This window comes from Zonotrichia albicollis, chromosome 10 (assembly GCF_047830755.1).
Source record: "Zonotrichia albicollis isolate bZonAlb1 chromosome 10, bZonAlb1.hap1, whole genome shotgun sequence".
Classification (NCBI taxonomy): Eukaryota; Metazoa; Chordata; class Aves; order Passeriformes; family Passerellidae; genus Zonotrichia; species Zonotrichia albicollis.
The window spans coordinates 3487889-3509391 of NC_133828.1; the positions used below are offsets into that span (position 1 = coordinate 3487889).

At 40.3% G+C, this 21503-nt stretch overlaps 1 long non-coding RNA gene across 1 annotated transcript in view; it reads right to left on the reverse strand.

Moving 5' to 3' along the window:
* LOC113459807 (uncharacterized) overlaps positions 1-21503 on the reverse strand; it is a 28312-nt gene continuing 6809 nt past the window's right edge. Inside the window, exons 4-8 of the long non-coding RNA XR_003381359.2 lie at positions 11937-12029; positions 9457-9516; positions 7785-7991; positions 1258-1423; positions 1-481 (exon numbers count right to left, since the gene is read on the reverse strand). This is a non-coding gene — a long non-coding RNA (uncharacterized LOC113459807). The remainder of the gene's footprint in view (positions 482-1257; positions 1424-7784; positions 7992-9456; positions 9517-11936; positions 12030-21503) is intronic.

Below are 21503 nucleotides of genomic sequence, written 5' to 3' on the forward strand. Positions count from 1 at the left end.
CAGCCATCTTTGTTTGAAATATATTAGAAGACCACATCCAACTAAATCCTGGCTTAAAGTTATGTTTATGCTTAGGACATCCCCTGAGGCTTCAGAAATTTTTAAAGCTAAAACACATAAAGACATGCGGCCTTTCAGGTCAGAGACAGTTATGGCCTTGTCACATTTCAGACATAAAGCTCATTTTTCCAGCAAGTTTCTTCTAGAAGAACTCACTTTTAGGCTAACAACAGTGAGAACAACAGTGAGTGGAGTAACTACTCACTGCCCCTCTACACTGAGCAACTCAGAGCCCACCTTCACGAAGACAGAAGTCACTCAGCTGCCCCTTTTTGCACCTTGACTCCTGGGATCTTCCCAGGGTTTATTCCAGGGTAATTTTGGGGGTCCATGTCACACCTCCAGAAGTTTCCCGTTGTTTTTCAGCCGCTGAGTTGCGTTCAGTCCCGTCACGTCACGTCGTGTTGAGTGGCATTATTGCCTTCAGAAATGATGGGACAGAGCGTGACTTGATGTGCTGTGAGTGATGTGACACGGTGTGACATATGTCATAAAATCATTGTCACCCATCAAAAAAAAGTGACAGATCAAATTCAAACAAAGCTCGCCATATACTTTTAGTGGCTACCCAATCAACTAAAAACAAATATTTCGAATGGTGAGCCAAAAGCGTGGGAGTGTGACTCATTTTTGGTCAGTCCTCACATGCCTAACTTGGCATTTTGCATTTCTTCCACTTTCCTTCACACTGTATTATCCAGTTGGTGGGGAGGAAACTTGTTCAGTTCATTTATATTATTCAGTCTGCATATTTGTCAGACCATTACTTCTAAATATGTTCTCCTAGTCCTTTTCACGAATTGTCCCCGTTTACCTTCTCTTTCTTGATGCATTTGAGTTATTATCATGTTATGAAAGTAATAATGTACAGAAAAGGTTGAATTTGTCATCCTGCAATGTTGTACAAGCCAAACTATCAAGAATGAGGAGATAATTTTCTGTAATTCTACATCTGAAGAACACACTATCTATTCAAAAATATCACACTGCTTTATTTCCAGGCTGCATATCTGCTCATTAAACATTTCTAATAAGGAATGTAAGATAGAGGGAGAAAATAAAAAGCACTTTTGCCTTGTAAATGAATTGCTGCATCTCTGACTAAACCAATATCAGAGTGGGAATAAGCCCAAACAGCTTTTCAAGACTGGAGTTGGGACAACTGGCAACATGCAGTAAGTGGTACCAGAGCATTACCATTGCTCTAATATTCATGGAGTCAGGGAGTGAATTTCCAAATTTCCCATGTCCAAAGGGGGAAGGCAGGGATGTGAAGGATGATGTGGGTGCGCTCCATCGTTGTGATCGCATAAGGGAACCCCGAAATGTCATAAAATCCCACTCGGATCTGCTGTCACTACTGCTGCCTGTATGGAAAATTAACACATTTAATTAACTGCCTGACCAAGGCAGCTGTTACCTTATATAAAACCTTGAACATCGATGCCCAGCATATCCCATTAGGTGTTCCAGTGTGCCAGTGGCATAAGACTGATTATCCTTTTACACCAAATAGCACAGCAGGACTCCTCTTGCAGCACGCTCAAGTCAAGATCTTCCTTAAATTCTTCATGGGGCATAATGATGCTCCAGCCCAAATTGCTTAATAATGTTGTCTTTCAGGACAGCCAAGAAGAGACACCATGCACAGCAAAGCATGTCCTGGCCAAAGCAACTCCTTTCTCTGCCTTTGTTCCTGACATCTGAAAGTATTGCTGCTGCCTCGGCTGTGGAAGCGTTTGGCATGTGATTTCCATTGGAATACTACAAGCACTATTTTATTTATATTCCCTTTCTATCATTTATGGCAGATGGTTACTTGCCTTAAATTTTTAAATAATATCTTGGCTGCAGAATTTCAAATTAAAAGTAAACTCCCTAAGTCAGAGGAAAGGGTAAGTTCAGTTATTTTTTAAAAAGTTGGTTAGTGGATTTTTTTTTTTGGTAGTGCTCATTCTGTACATGCAAGTTTGCCTGCACTGAGCATCCAGATTTATACATTTCATTTATTTATTAATATTTATTTATTAATATTTATTTATTAATATTTATTTATTAATACCTATTTATTTTTCCCTGGAAATACTTTTCTCCTATAAATTTGTTTGCATATAGACTTCAATAATTAAACACTTGAAAGGTAAACCTTTTCTTCAGAGCTGAAACAGTTACAGATTATTTCATCATTGAGGATGATATTTTGCACACATATGAACATTTCCTAAAAGAAATTCAAATTTTCAATCAAGATTTGGAATAGAGCAACCTCTAGACATGGAGAATTTCTACTCTTGGTATTTTTGCTCTTAATTATCTTTACAATCCCCTTTTTATGCTGTGAAAGTCACAAATTAGACAAAAAAATTTAGAGGCTCCAAACTGCACACAGAAAAGGACAGGACAAGCTGGCACAGCCCCATTTGTTTCAGCAGAAGAATTCAGTTTTAATGTTTGGCCGTTAAGCAATATTTTAATGTTTGGCCATTAAGCAATACCAAACTTGCACACAACATTTTCTACCATAGGTTTCAAATCACTGCAAGAGGAATAGACCCCAATCCTGCAAACACTTACGTGTGTGTAACTACACATATGGGAATAATCCCATTAAACTGATGGGATTACTCGTGTGCATAAAGTTAAGCATGTGTGTAAGTGCTTGCTGGAGCTGGGCCTGAGGGAGAAAAGAGGATTTTTGAGCCATTGGTACAGTGGGTGTGAATGTTCATATTCCAGTTGCGTGGCTTCAAATGCTCCTCCCCAATTCAAAAGTTTTGAAGGAAGAATTTGCCCTCTTTTCCATCAAACCAGGACGTTTTAAGAGCCTATGAACCATCCATTATCATAGCACAACACCACTTCTAAGGAGGTCTCCAAATAGCCAAGCAAACTTAAAGCACAAATACACAAAACCACAAATAACCTGAGACTTGTGTTGTGTTCCCTGCCTGCAGTCTTCTCACAGATCCTTTCAGATTTGCAAATTTATGTAAACAAATTCAAATCTACAAGTTGCAAACTGCACATAGCTGATATTCATGTGTTTGGGTTTTCTTTTTTTTTTTCTTGGTAATCTCAGGTGAAAAGATTCCTGGACTAGACATTTGAAAATGTGAAGAAGCAAATGGAAACTGAGTTATGAACTCAGTTTTAAAAAGAGCTCCATACGTAAAGAAAAAACAGTTCATCTAAGGTAGAGGGTGCAAAATTTCCTTGTGTAGGAAGGAGATAGTTTAGCCAAAAATATTTTCAGAAAAGAGCAAAAATATAGACAATACAATTCTCTGCTTGGAACGTCTTATTTTGTGTACAGGGAACAGCTAAGGGATCCATCAATTTGGTGTCAGATAAGGAGACATCTTCTTGCCTAAACTCCTCTCCCCTGCCATGCTCCCAGTCAAGTTCCTTGCACATTGAGTTAGGAAAAGTTCAATAATGGGAAAGAAAAATCTTCAGGTGCAAAGTGTCTGGCAACAATACCTTGGGGACCAAAAAGGAAGAATTTTTATAACCAATTTCCCAACCAGAGGAATGTCTAAGAAATCCCAGATAACTGTTCCCACTGAAGTTCTCTGTACCTAATCCTGGATATATATTCTCAGCCAGGATTTTAACACTTCAGCTCCCAGGGTTGCTCAGAGACACATTTTCACCAACAAAGGATGATCTGCATGTCAAATTCCCAGTTCTGTATTTGGGAGATGTTAAGAACATCTCCTTCATCCTCCACGGATCAAGACCTGGTAACTGAAACTGGAAAAAAGCTTATCCTTAGACCATTTTGCTATGTTTTCACTGAATGAACTGACAATTTATATCACAGCTTCTCCGATCCTCTGGCTCCTGGAAATAGCCATGTATTTAAAATAAAAGCAAAATTATTAATGTTTCATTGGATCATTTAGGTCTAAAGATCTTTAAGATCATCAGGCCCACCATTTGACCATGTCCCTCACTGTCACATCCACACACATTTTATATTCCTCTGAGGATGGGGACTCCACCACTGTCCTGGGCAGCTGGGCCAGGGCTGGACAACCCTTTCCATGAAGAAAATTTCCCTGATAGCCAATCTAAACCTCCCTTGATGCAACTTGAGGTCATTCCTCTTGTCCTATTGCTTGATACTGAGGAGGAGAGACAATCTGGCTGCACCCTCCTGTCAGGGAGCTGTGCAGAGTGAGAAGGTCTCCCTGAGCCCCCTTTTCTCCAGGCTGAGCCTCTCCAGCCACTTCTGGTGCTCCAGAGCCTTCTCCAGCTCCACTGCCCTTCTTTGGAGATATTGCTATGAAATGCCAAATAGAAACGTGTCTGTGTATGTAGGAATTCAAATAGAACCACTTATATGTGGCATTTGAACCCTGATACTTCACCTTCTTGTCAAAGCTGTGGAGAGCAGCAGAGCAAAGTCTGTGACAGCAAAAAAAACCAAAAAAGCAGGAGGACTATAACAAGCTTGACCCTTATATACTGCAGACATAAAGCTGGAAAATTGTGTGTGGTCTTCCTCTGATGCCATACTCAAGATTTTTATTGCAAACACCTTCCTTCCAACATCCATTTAACATGCATCCATCTGTCAGGCAGTGTTTCCCACAGCAGTGTTAATGTGCATGCGCTCCCTTCCACTTTGGTAGTTCACACCTTTAACTAGGGCTGGAGCCAGAGTGCAATAAACAGCCTTCCACAGTTTTGAGTATAAAAGGCTCGAAATGTGAGAGACACTTCATCAAAAAAACAAAAGAACCAAGACAGAGCAGTTTGGAGCTCCGGAGGGCACAGGGAGTGGTGGGGTTTAGAACCCTGCTTGAAAATACCTCTTCTAAAAAGTAAGAATTATGAATAATAGCTCAAAAAAGAGGATAGAAAATTGTATTTGATGGGAAGGACACAATCACAAGCTAAAAAAAGAAGCCCTCGCCTGGCTCCCAACCAGGTGTTGTGTCTTAACTTGTTTAAAAATACTTCTGGTTGTGTTTAATTAGTTATGACAAAAGATCCTCAAAGAATGTATCAGTTCAAGCCTTGAGTATGCCTGCAATATTTCACCTCTGTTCAGGGGAAAAAAGTATCACTGAGATACAAAAACTTGAAAAAATACAGTATGAAAGTTACTGCCTTAATGAAATATTAAAAATGCATCAGGAATACTGTTCTGGCATTAAAAATAAACAATAACATTTCTTCCTAGTTACGGTTCACTTCAATTCTTTAAAAATTAATTATTACCTCTTTAAATATTTGATTAAATTAGATTTGGGTGGGTTATCGCTATCCACAAAATACAGGGTGTTGTGTATAAATTTGCTTTCTTCAGTCCCTGACATGTACAGGCACGTTATACAGTTGTTTGATTATTAGGAAACTAAATCCAATGGCTCTGTTTTGGCAGTCTGCAAAATATACACTATTGAATCTTGCCACTTGGAATGGAAATGCAGCAGTATGTTGGAAATCTCTAATAAAAGGAGAAAAGTAAAGCAGCAGAATTACACTATGTGATATTTGGGATTTTCACATCAGATCTTATCGTACTGCTATATCTCACATTCTAAAAAGGGCACATTATTTTTAATAATGGTTAATTAGGATTTGGGGATAATAGCTTAGAAATCATGAGAAATTTCTGGGCATATAAAGTCTATTCTGTTCTCAATGCACAAGGATTTATGAGTATAACTACTTAGATAGCAAGGGGAGAATAAACCCTCCAGCACGTCCTAAGAGAGGTGAGACAATAATTTCTCCAGCATTATGATAAAAGTAATTTAGGATGTCCAACTGGATAAATAAGAAAAGTCTCGGAATGAGCACCGGGGCTGCTACAGTTATAAAACATTGATTTAAATTAACGCCTGGAAGTGTCTAAGGCCAGGCTGGATGGGGGTTGGAGCAACCTGGAAAAGTGGAAGATGTCCCTGACCATGGCAGGGGTGGGATGGGGTTTAAGGTCCCTTCCAACCCAAATCATTCCATGATTCCTACCCCTAGACCAGGTAAACCTTCCACTGCACCAAGTTATTCCAAGCCAAATCCACACTGGTGGATGTACAATTTTTGATGCATGTGTATTTTTTAAAAACATCAGATGATGTGGCACTTTACCTCAAATCAAATACAGTGAGATTCTCAATGGGTTTTTCATTTCATGCTTTGTCCAAGAAAAAAAAAATTATTGAGTTTGAAACAACCAGGGTTTGGAGATATGCCTCTTTTCTATCAACTATATTGAAAATATCCAGCTTGATCCTCAAAAAGCCAACATTAAAAAAAATAAAATTCAACCTTCCCTTTAGATTAATATCACAATTACAACATCTGGTTCCTGAGCATGTGTGATGGTTGTTTCGAAAGGATAATTGACTTTGTGGGAAGGTGCTCTGTTCATTGTTCAGATATTGTGGATGACACTTCCTCTCCCCTTGCTCCTCAGCCCACAGGATGCTCCCATCTCACACCCACTGGGAAAGCACAGGGAGTGCTTTCCTATGGGCTTAGGCAGAGGGCTTGCTGTGAAAATCGATCATTCCTTGAGACTGTATTAAAAAATTGAGGCAAATTATATAAAGAATTTTATAAAAATTAATTGCTTGCAAAAGTTTAGGAAAAATTTAAAAAGGAAATTTTTATGGATTTTTTTAATAGATAGAGTTTGGGCTTTTGCTAATACTGCATAGAGCATTACAAATAAAGAGATAAAATTCCCAGGTGAACTTCATCGCTTCTATCATGAAAGAATTCTTCCCTGTGAGGGTGGTGAGGCCCTGGCACAGGGTGTCCAGAGAAACTGTGGCTGCCCCTGGAAATGTCCAAGGCCAGGCTGGATGGGGCTTGGAGCAAACTGGGATAATGGAAGGTGTCCCTGCCCAGGTGGAAAATTATTATCTTTAAGGTCTCTCCCAACCCAACCCATTCTGGATTTCACAAATCACACTTTTTGTCACCCAAACCTGACTGCAGGACTCAGCTCCCTGCACTGCATGGTGTAGTTTTACTTTTCACTTTTATCTTATCCCCCAGTATGAGATGCCGAACTTTAGAGAAAGATTGAGTTATTGGCAGGAATTGCTCCCACTCTCCAAGTAGCACAGGCTTCTCAAACTAAAATAGAACTAGAGTGGACTGAAGAGGCTGAACGAGGCATTTATCTCCTCTTGGCTCTGAAGCAGAGGCATCCAAATTACAACAGTGGAAATCCGGAGGAATAGCAACTATCTTGTGGGGGAATGAGAAAGAAAGTGTCTGGAAAAGCCATCCTGCAGATTGAACTCTCTTCCTGCTTCAGGAGCCATCCCCGGGTGCTTCAGCTCAACAGCTATAGACAGAGCTGAGGCACTCAGAGCAGTAGGGCAGGAAGCTGGGCACAGGCAGCAGTGCAGGAAAAAATGTTTGCATGATTATATATGGGATCATCCAGGCTCCATTTGCATATTTTGATTTTGCTATTCACCAAAGTTGGGTCCCCGAGGCCCTTTCTGAGGTCACTTGGGGGGCACACACAGGGAAGTGGCTCATGAGAGGCAATGGGGAGAGCTCACCCTCAGTCAAGAAACCTGCCCAAAAGTGGAAATAAATTGTTCCTGTTTGGGGAAAAGAAAATATAAAGGAAAGGAAAAAAAAAAAAAGCAGCTTTGGATGGGAAGACTGTTTCCACAGCCAAGAGGAATTATTTAAGTTGGCTAATACAACATGGCCAGTTGATCCTTTCCCTTTCATATTCCTACTTGCCTGTCTGCCCCCTCCTTGGGAGCGTCTGAAGGAAGGGAAGGAGCAGACAGATGTTCCTGGCCTGTGCTGGTGGGGAATCAGGGACACATCTGAGCTCCTTGTCTCTCTTCAGAGCCACCCAGCTGGGAATGGTGACTCACAGCTGGGTCACGAGGGCCTTGCCATCAACCTGGGAGGATGATGGATTCTCAAAACATTTGCAACTGCAAAAGAAAGTAAAAAGAGAATCAAAGAAAGAATAAAAGGGAACAAATTTATGTGAAAGGAAAAAATTTTCACCAATTTCTGCTGGTTTTTGTTGTCTTTGGAGAGACAGGCTGGTAAGGAGATGGTTACCCTGTCCCCTGAGCTCCGAGCAATGGGACAGCTTCCAGCATTCCTTGTCCATGCCTGCTTGAATGACTTTGGACAAGTGCCAGGACAAGGGGGAATAGAATCAAGCTCACAGAGGGCAGGGTTAGGTGGGACATTAGGAAGAAAATCTCAGTGGTGAGGCCCTGGCACAGGGTGCCCAGAGCAGCTGTGGCTGCCCCTGGATCCCTGGAAGTGCCCAAGGCCAGGTAGGACAGGGTGTCCCAGCATCCTGGGAGAGTGGAAGGGGTCCCTGCCCATGGCAGGGGATAAAAATGAATGAGCTTTCAGTTCCCTCCCAACTCAAACCATTCTGTGAGTCTATGAAAACTAAAGAACAGATTTTCTTTCCTGAAAGTATCAGCATTTATGAAAAGGATGCTCAGAGTTTTCTATGTCACTGCGAGGATAAACCCATGATAAGTGAAATAATGCATTAGCTTGTACCTATGTATAGTTTGGATGAATAACAAGTGTTTAAAATTTTGTGGGTTTATTTCATTTTAAAATGGATTTAAAAGTTCTTGAGCTGCTGGAGGCAGCAGGATCCAGCAGGTCAGTGGGGGCTCTCTTCTTTTTCCACTGCCTTCAAGTATTAAAGGAACTGAAGAAGAGTTATCAGGAAAAAATTTCATTCAGTTCCTCACAGGACAGTAAATGAGTGGCACTGTGGAAAAACTCACCACATGGCCAATGTTAATGACCCAGGATACAGCAGCTCCCCATTTTTTACCCTCCACTCTCCTCTCTGACTGTTGGTGAGTGAAGCATCAGCCGAGCCTGAACACACCATAGGATTCCTCCTTGTCTCTGCAGCTCTTATTTCCTTCATTCTCACACATTACTTAAAATCAACACATAATTATCGTGGGGTTTTTTGAGAAACATATTTTTCTCCCAGAGAAGGAGGAGTTTTGATGTAGTTTTTTCTGACAGAGTTCATTCTCAGATCCTTTCCCTTTTGCAGTGACAGGCAAGCTTCCTCTGATCCATTCAGAAATAAAGCACAAATGATATCACATCACAGTTACTAGTATTTCCTTATTGATATATTTCCTTTCTATGGTGTTTTCCCTTGGGACCTCTTTTTCAAACAGCATGTTCAGCTATCAGCAGGTTTGATTCAGGAATATAAAAATAGAACTTAAAGTTAGTGGCCTTTAATAGAAATGCAGAAAAGGAACTGTGTGTCATGATACAGAAGGATTAAGACTTTTTAAAAATAGGGAAAAGACAAAAAGAGCTAAAAATGCTTTTCCATGTAATAAATCTGAAGGGGTTACCTCAACACAATGCTGAAGAGATTTTCTGTCTTACCTGTTTTCTCTTTCCTCCTGTTGGCCTGTCCATCCTCCCCACAGATATTCCTTCTCTTTCCTGCAACCAAAATTCACTTCAGTTTCTTTGTCCCACCAAAATCCAGCACAAACCCCCCAAACCTGCCTGCAACCTCCAGTCCCAAAGGCCATGAGAGGATGTGACCTTCTCTGTTTGAAGGATTGCGATATTTTAGCCTATTTATTTATTTCATTTTATCCATTTGAAGATGGGAGCATTTTCAGGGGATATCACTGAGTGGTGCATTCATCACCTGGTTTCTTGATGCAGAATTTTTAATTTTACTGGATAGTAATAATAAAGAGTTTAAAGTCAGCTCAGAGATCCAACTCTGTGTCTTCTGGAAGTGATCTAACTGTTGGATCAGTGTGTCCCTGGCACATTTGTAGAACAAATTCATATGTCAGCTTCCACAAAGCACTGGTAGTGCCTGAGCTTGCCAGCTCTGCCGTTCTACTGCAAATGAAACAAAATTCAGGCTAAATCCAGCCTCTGCACCCTGTTCCAAGACTGCAATTCAAGCGTGGGGATCAGAGGCCACCTCTGCAATGTTGGTTCTGGTTAATCACAAGTTTAAATGCGCTCCTTTTTCAGACAAGGACTGGGTATTGTTGAAACCTTGCAAAAGAAGTACATTCTTTTGAAAAGAATCCATTTCAATGTGCCAGAGACGTTTGGAGAAGTATTGATCTCTTGTGGTTTCCATAATTTTAAACACCTCCTGGATCAGGTAATCTCAACAGACTGGCACATCCACCTGGGCCAAAATTTCATGCTTTCTGTGTGTATATATGTTGCATAAAATGAAACGTGTTCACAACAGATTTGCTTAGCTGGCCCCACATTAATTGCTGCTGTGCCTACAGAAACTTCACCAGGCACAGACTTAACACCAGTTTTCATTTAATCAAGCTCCTAATTTGCATCCTCCACAAACTTTCAGCTTATGACTGGTTTGAAAAGGCTGCCCTGTCCCTGGAGGATTGATACATGATATTTTACAGGGCACGATAAATAATATTTTTAAAACTTAAACAAACAAGGTCTCTGAGTGCTTTCTCCTGAAAAGTTTTACTATGTTTATGACAATTTAAATATGCCTCTTGAGAGCCAAACCATGAAGATAAAGAATGCAACAGGGCCAGACAAGAGAGCCCTGGCATTCTCAACACAGACACATTGTAAAAGAAGAAAAGCCTGACATTTGCCCCAATTTTGGATGACCAAAAAACAGATAAATAAATTACTAAATAGGCTCATTACAGACTCGTTCTGTTTCTCATGTACCTACAGCAAAAAATGAATCACATTTTAATGCATGAAAACCAGGTGACAACACATTTGAATCCCGTATAAAATAATGAGCTGTATTTTCATTTGAGATGTGTCAAAATAAAATACCACTGGGAGAAAGTGTGTCTTACTGAATCCTTTATAATAGGCAACATAACCAGCAATGTGTGAAACCAGAGAAATTCAAACCCACACACTCAGAATCACCTTTAAAAGGTGGTGAGACCGGGTTATCCTTTCATTCTTTTTGGCTCTTCCTCTTAAAGAGAGGAGAACCCTCGAAAAGATTTTGGGCTCCACTAGGAATGCAGTTGCTTCATGGCAGATGTTGGAATTTTCGGCAATGAAATGCCCACCACTGCGTACAAACCCAGAGCAGAGAAGCCTCAGGTTTTGGTTGAGCACAGCCAGGCAGATCTTGAAACTCACTCTGATGTGACCAGCTGTATTTTGGGATTTTTTACTTATTATAAACCCCCCTGATTTTGCCTGGGAGGAGGGAAAAAAGGTTGTGTTGTGCATTAACATGTAAATCAAGAATGAATGAAATATACCCTCTCTTCCATGGCAAGTATGTGACCATGGAATGCCCCACTGAAGGGGGAAACAAGTAAACAAAACTCAAACAATGAAAAAATAAAAAAGGAAAAAAGGAGGTTTCTTTTTAAAGTTAGCAGAATGAAGCAGAGGTCCATGATAAAATGAATCCAAGGAAGGAATTTGTCTTGGCTTTGCAAATCTCAAAATTAGCTAAATCTCAAATTGGTGAACCAAAACCAATACAGAACTTCATCTTTACCCCTCCCTACAAGAGGGACACTGGCAAATACACGCCATTCCTTGGGACAGCACCACAAATTTCCTTCTGCTCTTGATCCAAGTCTGTACTTACAGCCAAAGCTCCATCCCGTGTTTGGGATTTTGCTGTGAGTGCTCCCACATCTGCAGCAGATGTTACCTTTAACTCCCACCACACCTGCACTGCAGGTCACAGCCGTGCCTAAAAATCTTCTGAACCCTTGAAACACTTATGTCCCTGCTGAAATTCTCAGGTGAGCACACAGCAGGTCAAAGCCCATCTGAGCAATAAACAGGTTCACTCAGTGGGAGTGAGTATAAATTTATGCTTTTTGGCCTTCCCATGCAAGCTGCACTTCAAAGCTTACCTGCACTCCAGCTCTGAGCACAGCAATAACCCACTTGGGATCAGCAGAGAGATCAGAGGAGAAAGCAGCTTCCTCCAGTGTTCAGCATCCCTTCTGTGGGGAATATAAAAGTAAGATGATTTTTAGAAGGTTTAGAAATAGAAAGAGTAGAGGGAATTAGAGCTAGCTGTAACTGCAGAGCTTTTGCCATCTTTCTGTTGTCTCAACTATGTAACGAGGCTAATACTGCAATAAAAGCTCAAGGTATGTCCTGTTCATGAAACAAAATCCCATTTTTCCCCTCCCTGCTCATCTTTGCCCCCTTTTCCAGCAGCCAGGTGAGCCCATGGCTCTGGAGCAGACCCTCCTGGGCACAGCTGGGCTCTCACACCGCGTTCCCTTGGGACACTCCAGCCCCTCCTGCCCTTGTCCCTCTGCCATGGCCTCCCTCTGAACTCACATGGGTGACAGATGCTTTTTCTCCCCCACCCCATTTTGTCAGCAGGATAAAAATAAGTGATTTAAATCAGTCTCTCTTTAGTACCCAACCAGCTAGCCCTGCCTAATATTTGTAGTCTAAATAATCGCCATATGTGGCAGTGGAATACAAGTTTGTGGCCTTTTTTTTTTTTTTAAATAGAAGTTAATCCAGCTTTGAGCTGGATTAATTCCCAATGAGGCTTGGGGACAGACAGCTGTTTCTCTTCCTTGGCCTGGGAGTACTGCCCTCAAAAACCCACCTATACTTGTCAGCATCCCTGATGGACACGAGCTGTGCTCATTTTCAGATCCCTGCTTCACCCTACATTCAGGGGCAGCATTGCACCAGTGTCTGATTCTCAAAAATGAAATAATAAAAAAGAAGGTATGACATTTGGAAATGTTTTGTTGACTATTTTGCCATGGAATAAGAAAGACTTCAAAGCTCCCATCTTCATTTGGAGAGTTGGGAAGGAAGAATATTTGCAAAGGAGACATTTGACAGGAAAATCAGTATTAGCCTGTAGGGCAGTAGAGGAGCCAGATAAATCCTGTGCTGGCTCTTAAGGCTGAAACCTCACAGAAACAGTTTTAAGGAAACAAGCCCTGAAGTGCTTATTTACCCTGTGCCACATGACAAGCAGTGGTGAAAAAAACAGCAGGAAAGAAGAGCAAAAGAATCAACTAAATAATATTCTCTTGTACTTTTCAACCTGTTCATCCAAAAAAAAAAAAAAAAAAGAAAGACATAAAGGAAGAAAGAAAGATTAACCTTCTACTTATTCTTTGGCCCCCCAAACTGTATCCGCAGCCAGAAAAATTACCTGGAGATCCTTTTTTGGCTGGAGAAAACAGGAGGAGCAGGATATCCAATATGCACATTAAAATAGTCAAGGAATACTGTTTCTGAAGTAAGGCTAGAAATCATACCTGAGGTCTGAAGGCAAAGGCAGTTGCTTGGCAAGGTTTAAATCTCTGTCTCTGCAGTTTTGTTTTCTCACACACATTATGTAAGCAAGTCACCTCACACCTAAAATGTGTCTCAATTTGTGTTTGTTCTGCTTTTTTATTGCCACATTTGAAAATTAATAATTCAATGTCCTAATATTAGCTGTCATCTTAGCTGTGATAAAATTAATAATTCATCAAACCAAAATCAAACAAATGCCACCTTTTTATGCTGGATGAGGAATATACTTTGCTACATTTGCAGAGCTAAATTTGGTGAGATTCACCACTTTATTCTGAATGAAATCATATTTTACCAATTAATATATCATTTTATCATCCCCACTCTCTTTGAAATTACCTCTAAGGAAGGGTTTTGCACAGCCACACAGGTTTTATTTTTACAACATATTTTTCCCAGATGAAAAGAACTGTGGTTTGAAAAGGCAAGGAGCATTCACTCACTTTTACACCCTTTCCTCCTGATCATGCACATCCAACTTTTCCTGGGAAAGTATCCACTGTACCTGCAGAGCTCTGGCTAAATTCCAGATTTGTGTAATTACACTCAGCCTGTCTAAATTATTGCTGGAAATGGGTTTTTTTGGCTTTTTTGGAGAGGGAATCCCCCCTTTTCCCTGAGTTGTTGGGGAGTGCTGCAAGTGCTGCTCCTCTCAGCAGGAGCAGAAGGGGAAGGGATTTCCAAGTGTGGAGAGGTGGAGAACAGCCTGTGTTAAATTTGCAAAGCGTTTGGAGATCCTTTGGGGTGAGAGGTGCTATGTAAATGTGAGGTCACCGCTGTTATCTGGGGTGCAAATGCATCCTGGGCTGTGATAGAAGCTTAGGGGGGGAAAAATGAAGGGGGGAAAAAAAACTGCAACAAAAAAGGAGGGGGGAAAAAGAGTAAGGAAAAAAATAAAAAAAAGAAAGGGGAGAAATTAGTAAAAAAATAAGGAAAAAAAGAAGGAGGAAAAGGGGATATAAAAATGAGGAAAAACAGTGTAAAAAATATTATGGGGAAGGGAAGGGAAGGGAAGGGAAGGGAAGGGAAGGGAAGGGAAGGGAAGGGAAGGGAAGGGAAGGGAAGGGAAGGGAAGGGAAGGGAAGGGAAGGGAAGGGAAGGGAAGGGAAGGGAAGGGAAGGGAAGGGAAGGGAAGGGAAGGGAAGGGAAGGGAAGGGAAGGGAAGGGAAGGGAAGGGAAGGGAAGGGAAGGGAAGGGAAGGGAAGGGAAGGGAAGGGAAGGGAAGGGAAGGGAAGGGAAGGGAAGGGAAGATATAATTTCTACCCATGCTGTGCCAAACTGTGAATATGAAGTTGCCCTTTTCTTGCCTTATTGTTAAGTGGGAGCATTAAGCACTAAATTACTTGGTTTCTGCTTTTTAGGCTTTTCAAATCTTTTCATAGTTTACAAATCCTTCTCCCTTCACCAAGAAATATCATCTCAGTCCACACAGAAAACTCCCTAACTTCCACCACCACTTCATCCCACGTGCTGCAGCTCAGGAACTCCTGATCCCTCCTTTTAGAATTCATACCACATCCTGCTGCAAGATCACTTCCACATTCTGCCATCTTTTCTTCATATTTAGAATCAGAGAACCATGGAACTGTTTGAGTTGGAAGGGACCTAAATGATCATCTCATTCCAAACCTTGCCATGGGCTGAATCACTTTCCACTAGCTCAGGTTGTCCCAAGGTCCATCCAAAGTGGCCTTGCAGGTGGAATATGGCAATCATATTCTAAATCACTCCGTATTACCTTAGTCACCATTTACCTCCATAACTCACCTGCCTCTTCCAAATACCTTAACCAAACTCCCATCTTTTCACTTTTTTTTTCCTTTAGCTGTTACCCACCTGATTGGAGGATGAGGAATTGTGATTCCTGTCACTTAACCACCCTTAAAGGGACAGACTTTCTAATGGAAATTGAATAGGAAAGGTTGGATTCCGTGGGGAAATTTCAAATTGACAAATTTTCTGAATGGATCTCTCCTAACCTTGTTGCATATAATATATGCATGTATTGAGCTTAATTTTTGGTTAGTATCAAAATGTATTGATCTGCAAGATAAATATTGACTTGACCTCGCTTTCTCTCAGTCTATATTTACTTCTGGAGTCAATAAGTCTAGAAACTGATCTGACAGGAGTCAATAATGGCTTAAAATTCTCAAAATAGCAGCTTTGCTCTAAGGTTGCAATTTTTTATTTTAAAGTTACTGCCTCAAATACATAAAATGCTCAGGAGGGACTTAACTCTTTACTGCACAAAGCCATTGGGGAAACACTCAAATGCCAGAAGACCTTGATGTGACTTCAGGCCAGCTGTGCCATTTCAGCACTGGCCAAGCCATACTGTAAATATTTTAATAATGACCTACTGCAGTCCCTCTTTTTGCCCTGTGTATCCTCAAAAATTGGAGCTTTGCTCCAGAGGGTGTGCCTGAGTATCACTGATTGGATTTGTCAGGGCAAAATTGTCTTCAGCCTTGGGAAAATGCAAAGCTTGCTACTGGGTAGAGGTTGTCATCATGAGAATGCCCTCCCTGCCTTCATTTCTCTGCTTAGGGAGGCGGTAATTAACCCCGCAAGATTTTTAGTGTCAAATGAGATCATGTTCTTTCCCTTTCCCCCTCAGTGGTGGACAAATCTCCAGTAAAGTCCCCATCCCTATTTTTCTTATCAAATCTTCATGATTTGATAGCTCAGTTTCTGATTTTTAGGGTTCCTTATGAAGAACTTTCATTAGGAAGCAGTTTAATAATTCAGTTATTTGAGCAGTGTTTCTCTAACACCTGAGAAAATGCTGTAATTTGATTTAAGGAAACCATTGTCACTGCCAAATATTTCCATGTCCCCTAGAGATTGGTCGCTCTTCTGAGAAGTGCAGAAAATGATTAAAATTCAGAGAAAACAATAAAATTAAGAGAAAACAGATGAGAAAAAAACACTGTAGATTGACCTAATATCCCCATTTAGGATGAAATTTAAAAATATTCTTTTTCAGTCACTGTTAAAGGAACCAAGGAATGTGGCAGATAGTTTTAAGTGTTGCTGGAAAAGAAGAGAAAAGAGATTTGTCTATATTTTTTCCCCAGGAAAGAGTCCAGAATTTGGAATTGGAAATTTTCTTTTTAGATTTTTGTTCTTTTGAGGTTTTTTTCTTTTTTTTCTTTTTTTTCTTTTTTTAATTTTTTATATAGGCAGCCTGTAGAGAAGATGTTGCACAAGACCCTGGGCCTGCATTAAAATTGTCTTCTGCTGATACTCATTTATCTGCATGTTTTAAGAGTGGGTGAAGCATGAAGCGGAGCATGTAATAGACTTAAGAACACATAGGTACAATTAAACGGGGAGGAAAACAATTACTTGTCATTCTTGCTGTGCTAATATTACAGAGAAAAACTACCAACATCTGGAAGGCAGTTTTCCAAAATGAAGAGAGGGTAAGGAAGATGAAAAACTCCCTTTCTTAAATTCCATGGGTGCAAAATCCCACATGAGCAAAGCAAAAAAAATCCTAAAATCAGAGCAAAACAGAATCCTTAAAAAGCCAGGAATCATTCCATGGATAGCATGACATATTTTTTCCAGGGAACTCGTAGGAAAGTTCCCCTCAATCATCCACCCCAGAGCTGTTCCACAGTGCTGTTTGCTTTGATTAAACACAGAGTTTCACATCTGAGCTCCTTCATCCTTGGGCAAAACTTTTAGGTTTTGGGTAAAGAGTTAAAAGAGTCAGGCATGGAATGAGCCCAGCTGGGAAGAGGGAAAGGGAAAAGGAGGAAGGACGATAAATATTTGTAAAAGAAGTAAAAGAAGGGGTTGAGATGGATCTGCCCTTCCCACCAGCCTGCCCTCCATGCTGAGCTGAGCAATCCTCTTGCCAAGGAGAAATGAACCTCTACGTCCTCAACCTGAGGTGAGGAGTCCTTTCCTAGAACTGAAAAACAAAAAGTAAAATAAAATAAATCATTCCTAGCCCGAGCAGGAAAATTTCTATGAAAAGAATGTCTGATTTCAGGAATCTGCAGTCTCCCGATGCAAAAAAATGTCTTTGCTGAAAACTGTCCAGCCAGCCTCTGTGATTTTAATTAAATAGCAAAGACCGTGTGTCGAAATTCACAGTCTCCATCCCCATTTACTAGTGGGTGTTGAAAAATAACCTAAAAAAAAATAAAAAAGCATTAAAAAAAAAAAGCTTACTCTTTACTCAGCAACTTGAACAGATTTCAAGTCATTTTGTAGTTGGGAAGAATGCTCACAAAGACAGAGATTTTCTTGACTGAGATCATCAGAGCCGAGAGCTGAAACAATTGTGTAACTGAGAAATGTATTCAGGCTTATTTCACAAGAATTATTTACTCTTTAAACTATTCATTCACACTACAAGAAAAAAAAAATGTATAAAAGAAAAAAAAGAAAAAATGTAGAAAAGAAAAAAAAGAAAAAAGAAAAAAAGAAAAAGGATAAAAAGCAAAAAAGAGAAAAAAGAAAAACAGAAAAAAGATAAAAAGAAAAAAAGAAAAAAAAAGGAAAAAAAAGCAAAAAAAGAGAAAAAAGAGGTTTAGACAAATTATCTCCCCTGATATCTTCAAGATGATTATCAGAGCAGGGACCTTATGTCCAGCAGCCAAAGGCAGGAAAATGCTTGGCCAAAGCCCTTTAATTCAATAGGCTCCCGAACTGTGCCTTTGCATCCTCATAGCCTGATACTCGCAGAAGGGAGAGGCTGATTTTCATTTTCTGTGCTCTAACTTTCTAATAAACAATAAGCAGATCGCAGCCTCCCTCTTTTGTGCCGGGGAAAATAAGCATTTTTTTATTATTATTTTTTTTAATATTACAAAAAGGGACAATATGCTAAAAATATGCAGCGAACAAATATCATCTGTACAGACTGGAAGAGAACCTTCATAAATTAACCTTATTAGTGCATTACTGTAAGCGAATGCCAAAAAAGCTCCTAATTTGCATTAAGATAGATTTTTCAGGTTGGCTGCATGATTTAATTAAAGAAAAGATTAAGAATCATTAAACAAGCTGCTCTACCTTGCAATAACAGAATTTATATCTGATTCAGGTTAACGAAAACACAGATGGTGATTCAGTAACTGTTGAGTTGCTGTAACAGAATGAAAATGATCCCATTAGTTCTCTGGAAATGTGAGGGAATTTGAAAATTAGCATGCAGATACATTGTATGGTGCTAGACAGCTTGGTCTGCTTGGATCATCACTGATTACTCTTTGTTTGGGTTGGCAACACTGAACTTAATAAATGAAAAAATGTTCCAGTATACCACAGTTGGAAACTGTTCAAGGTTGAAATAGGTGTGCAGACTTTCAAGAAGAGAGAGTTAAGTAAACAAATGTCAATCAATTTGGGGCTGGCAACGTTTTTTTCTTCCAGAATGTCTGTTCTTGAGAAGCAAGTGTCATCAAAATTGAAATCCTTTGCTTGATACATATGTTCATGTGGTATTTATTATTACAAAGGTATTTTAAATGCGTGTCGTTCGTTTACAAAGGAGCCTCGGCAGCGCTGGGATGCTAAAAGTGGAGAGGAGCTCTTAGGAAAGTGGGTCGGGTTGTGTGTGGCACTGACAAAGGAATCAAACCTGCTGCAAAGGAAGGATGTGACGGGAGGAGATGTAAAATAAAGGTAAAAGCCCTCTTAAATAATCTGGTGAATTGGATAAGGCCCATAAGTGATCATCGTTATGCCTTGAGGGAGAGCAGAGCCTGGGCAAGGGGGATTCTGCTCAGCAGGTGACATTCCCAAGGCTCTGGCAGAGATAACTGCACTATCCAGGGGATGACACCTGGATCACAGCAACCCCGTGACCAGAGCAGGAGGTCTGGATGACAGAACTTGCTCAGAGAAGTGCACAAGCTCAGATCAACACCAAATTTTCCACCGTGACTCATTCCGTGGCATTAGCACTCAGGCAGCAGGACAGGAGGGTGTCTCCTCCTTCTAAGAGGTTATTTTTCCTTTTCTTTTTGACTTCTTCGTTTTATTGCAGCTGACTTCAAGGCCAAAAGGTTGTGCATAGGGTGTTACAACAAAAACGAGGTTGTAACACTCAGACTTTTAGGTTAAAGTGTTCTTTGCTTATCACGTGTTAAGATCTTTCAGAAATGATGTAATGCACCAGGGACTGTGGTGCTACATTTGCAAACCACCTTTTTTTTAATCATTAATTGACATCATATAATAATGTCCAGCTCACTACTCCCAAAGTGATGGCAATTAATCTTGCAGGGAAAAAAATGACAGTTTTAGCTTTTAGCATAGAAAGGTCATAAACAGGTTGTCTTCAGTTTGACTGGATTTTAACCATCTGATCAAACTTTTTTTTTCTTTTTTTTTACTTTAACATTTCTTGAACATTACCTTGTTTTTTCTAACACTTACATATTTAAAGATTGCATTTAGGAGAGATAGCCTCAGCAACTTGGCAGCATTTAAAAGCACACATGTTATTGCAAACAAGTGTGTCTTAGTTACAAAGGAAACCTTTGCTGTTCTTCCATGACCAGCACCTTTCTTTTTTTTACATCTTCAGAAACTGTTCGGTGTGCGATGAGCGACGGCACTGAAAAACATTGATTTTTTTTTCTTTTTTTTTTTTTCTTCTCTCATTTAGGAGCAGGGGTTTGTTCTCAAACAAGGTGAACCACAGGGAAAAATATCATTAAATATTTTCTCAGTACTCCAGCTTGCCACAGACCTGTTAAGCATCCTGTCTTTGTACTGATCAGGCTGCTTGCAGTTTTCATATAATTGCAAATCCGTCTCCCTCCTTGGCTCCTCGAGCAGGGATGTAAAGGACTGTGAATTGTCCAGAGTCTTCCCTGTGAAATTGTACAACCAAGGAAGATGCTGAGGGGTTATGCTGTGCATGCCAACGTCAAGTGTTAGCTGGAAAGGGCTGGATTACCGAGGAAAGAGAATAGATCAGGATATTAACTGCCAGCTATCGAATGATCACAGGATATTTTGGTAGTTGCTGCAGCAAAACTCAGCAGACCTTTTTAATATTCTGCCTTGTTTTCCGTGAAAGCTGTGAGGAGCACAAGAGGATATTTGATTTATATTTGTGCATTCTTCTTTGGACGAGGACTGTGAGAACCCAGTGGTTTTTGGTTCATGGGAGATCTGGCACATCGCTCTCTTGGTTTGGATTCAAGCGGGTTCACATCCCCCGAGTTTCGCTTTGACTTTTGATTTTGAACAAATCCAAAAAAAGGCAAAACAAAGCCCTGATGAACCAGCTAACTTTCTCATGGTTTCCACCCAAAATTATAAACTTTGCCCCCTTCACAAGTGAAAGAGTGTATTCAGAACTGTAGGCTTTCCAAAAGCTGTTAAGTGGAGCTATTTTTATGTCAGCGAGGAAGATAACCCAAATTCTTCTGATTTTTCCAGAATGAGGGGTTCAAATATCCAAATGATCTTCTCAGAAACCCTATTTACCAGAGAGGTAGTACTGTGAGTAGAAAAAAATCAGAGTAAGAGCTTAAGGGCTCTCCTGGCCCCCTTTTTGAGACAACACAAACACGTTATTCCTACCTCCACCTTTAAATTCACTGCACTGGGCATTTCAAGAACGGGTTAAGCACAGCAGAATTTCTGGATATGACTCTGGCCAGAAGATGCCATTCCCCTAAAAAGAAAGCTCTCTCGCATTCCATGGGGTCATCTAAGATGGAAGCTTCACAAGGACTTTTGGATGCTTGTCAGGACCTTCTTGTAAATGCTGTGTCCTTGGCCAGTTCCAGAATACCTCCCGTGTGAATCCATCACAGAAAATCATGCACACGGTTCTGGCCCTCATTAAGAAAAAGGAAAAAAAAAAAAGATAATGAAAAGCAGGGAGATCTCTGAACATTCAGGATTAACTTTCTCAAATGTCCTCAAAGGAGAATCACAGAAGAAGGGCAGGGATCTATGGGGATCTTCTTGTCCAATCTCCAAGAAGGTTACATAGCCCAAATCGAACACCTCTGAGACCTGCTTATTCCAGTGGGTCCCTTTAAAAAAAGTATCAATGCACAGTAAAAATGTATTATCTAATAAAAGTATTTTTCAAAACCTGCCATTTACCATTTTCAATTTCAATGTATATTTCTCTTCTCATCATTGTGCTT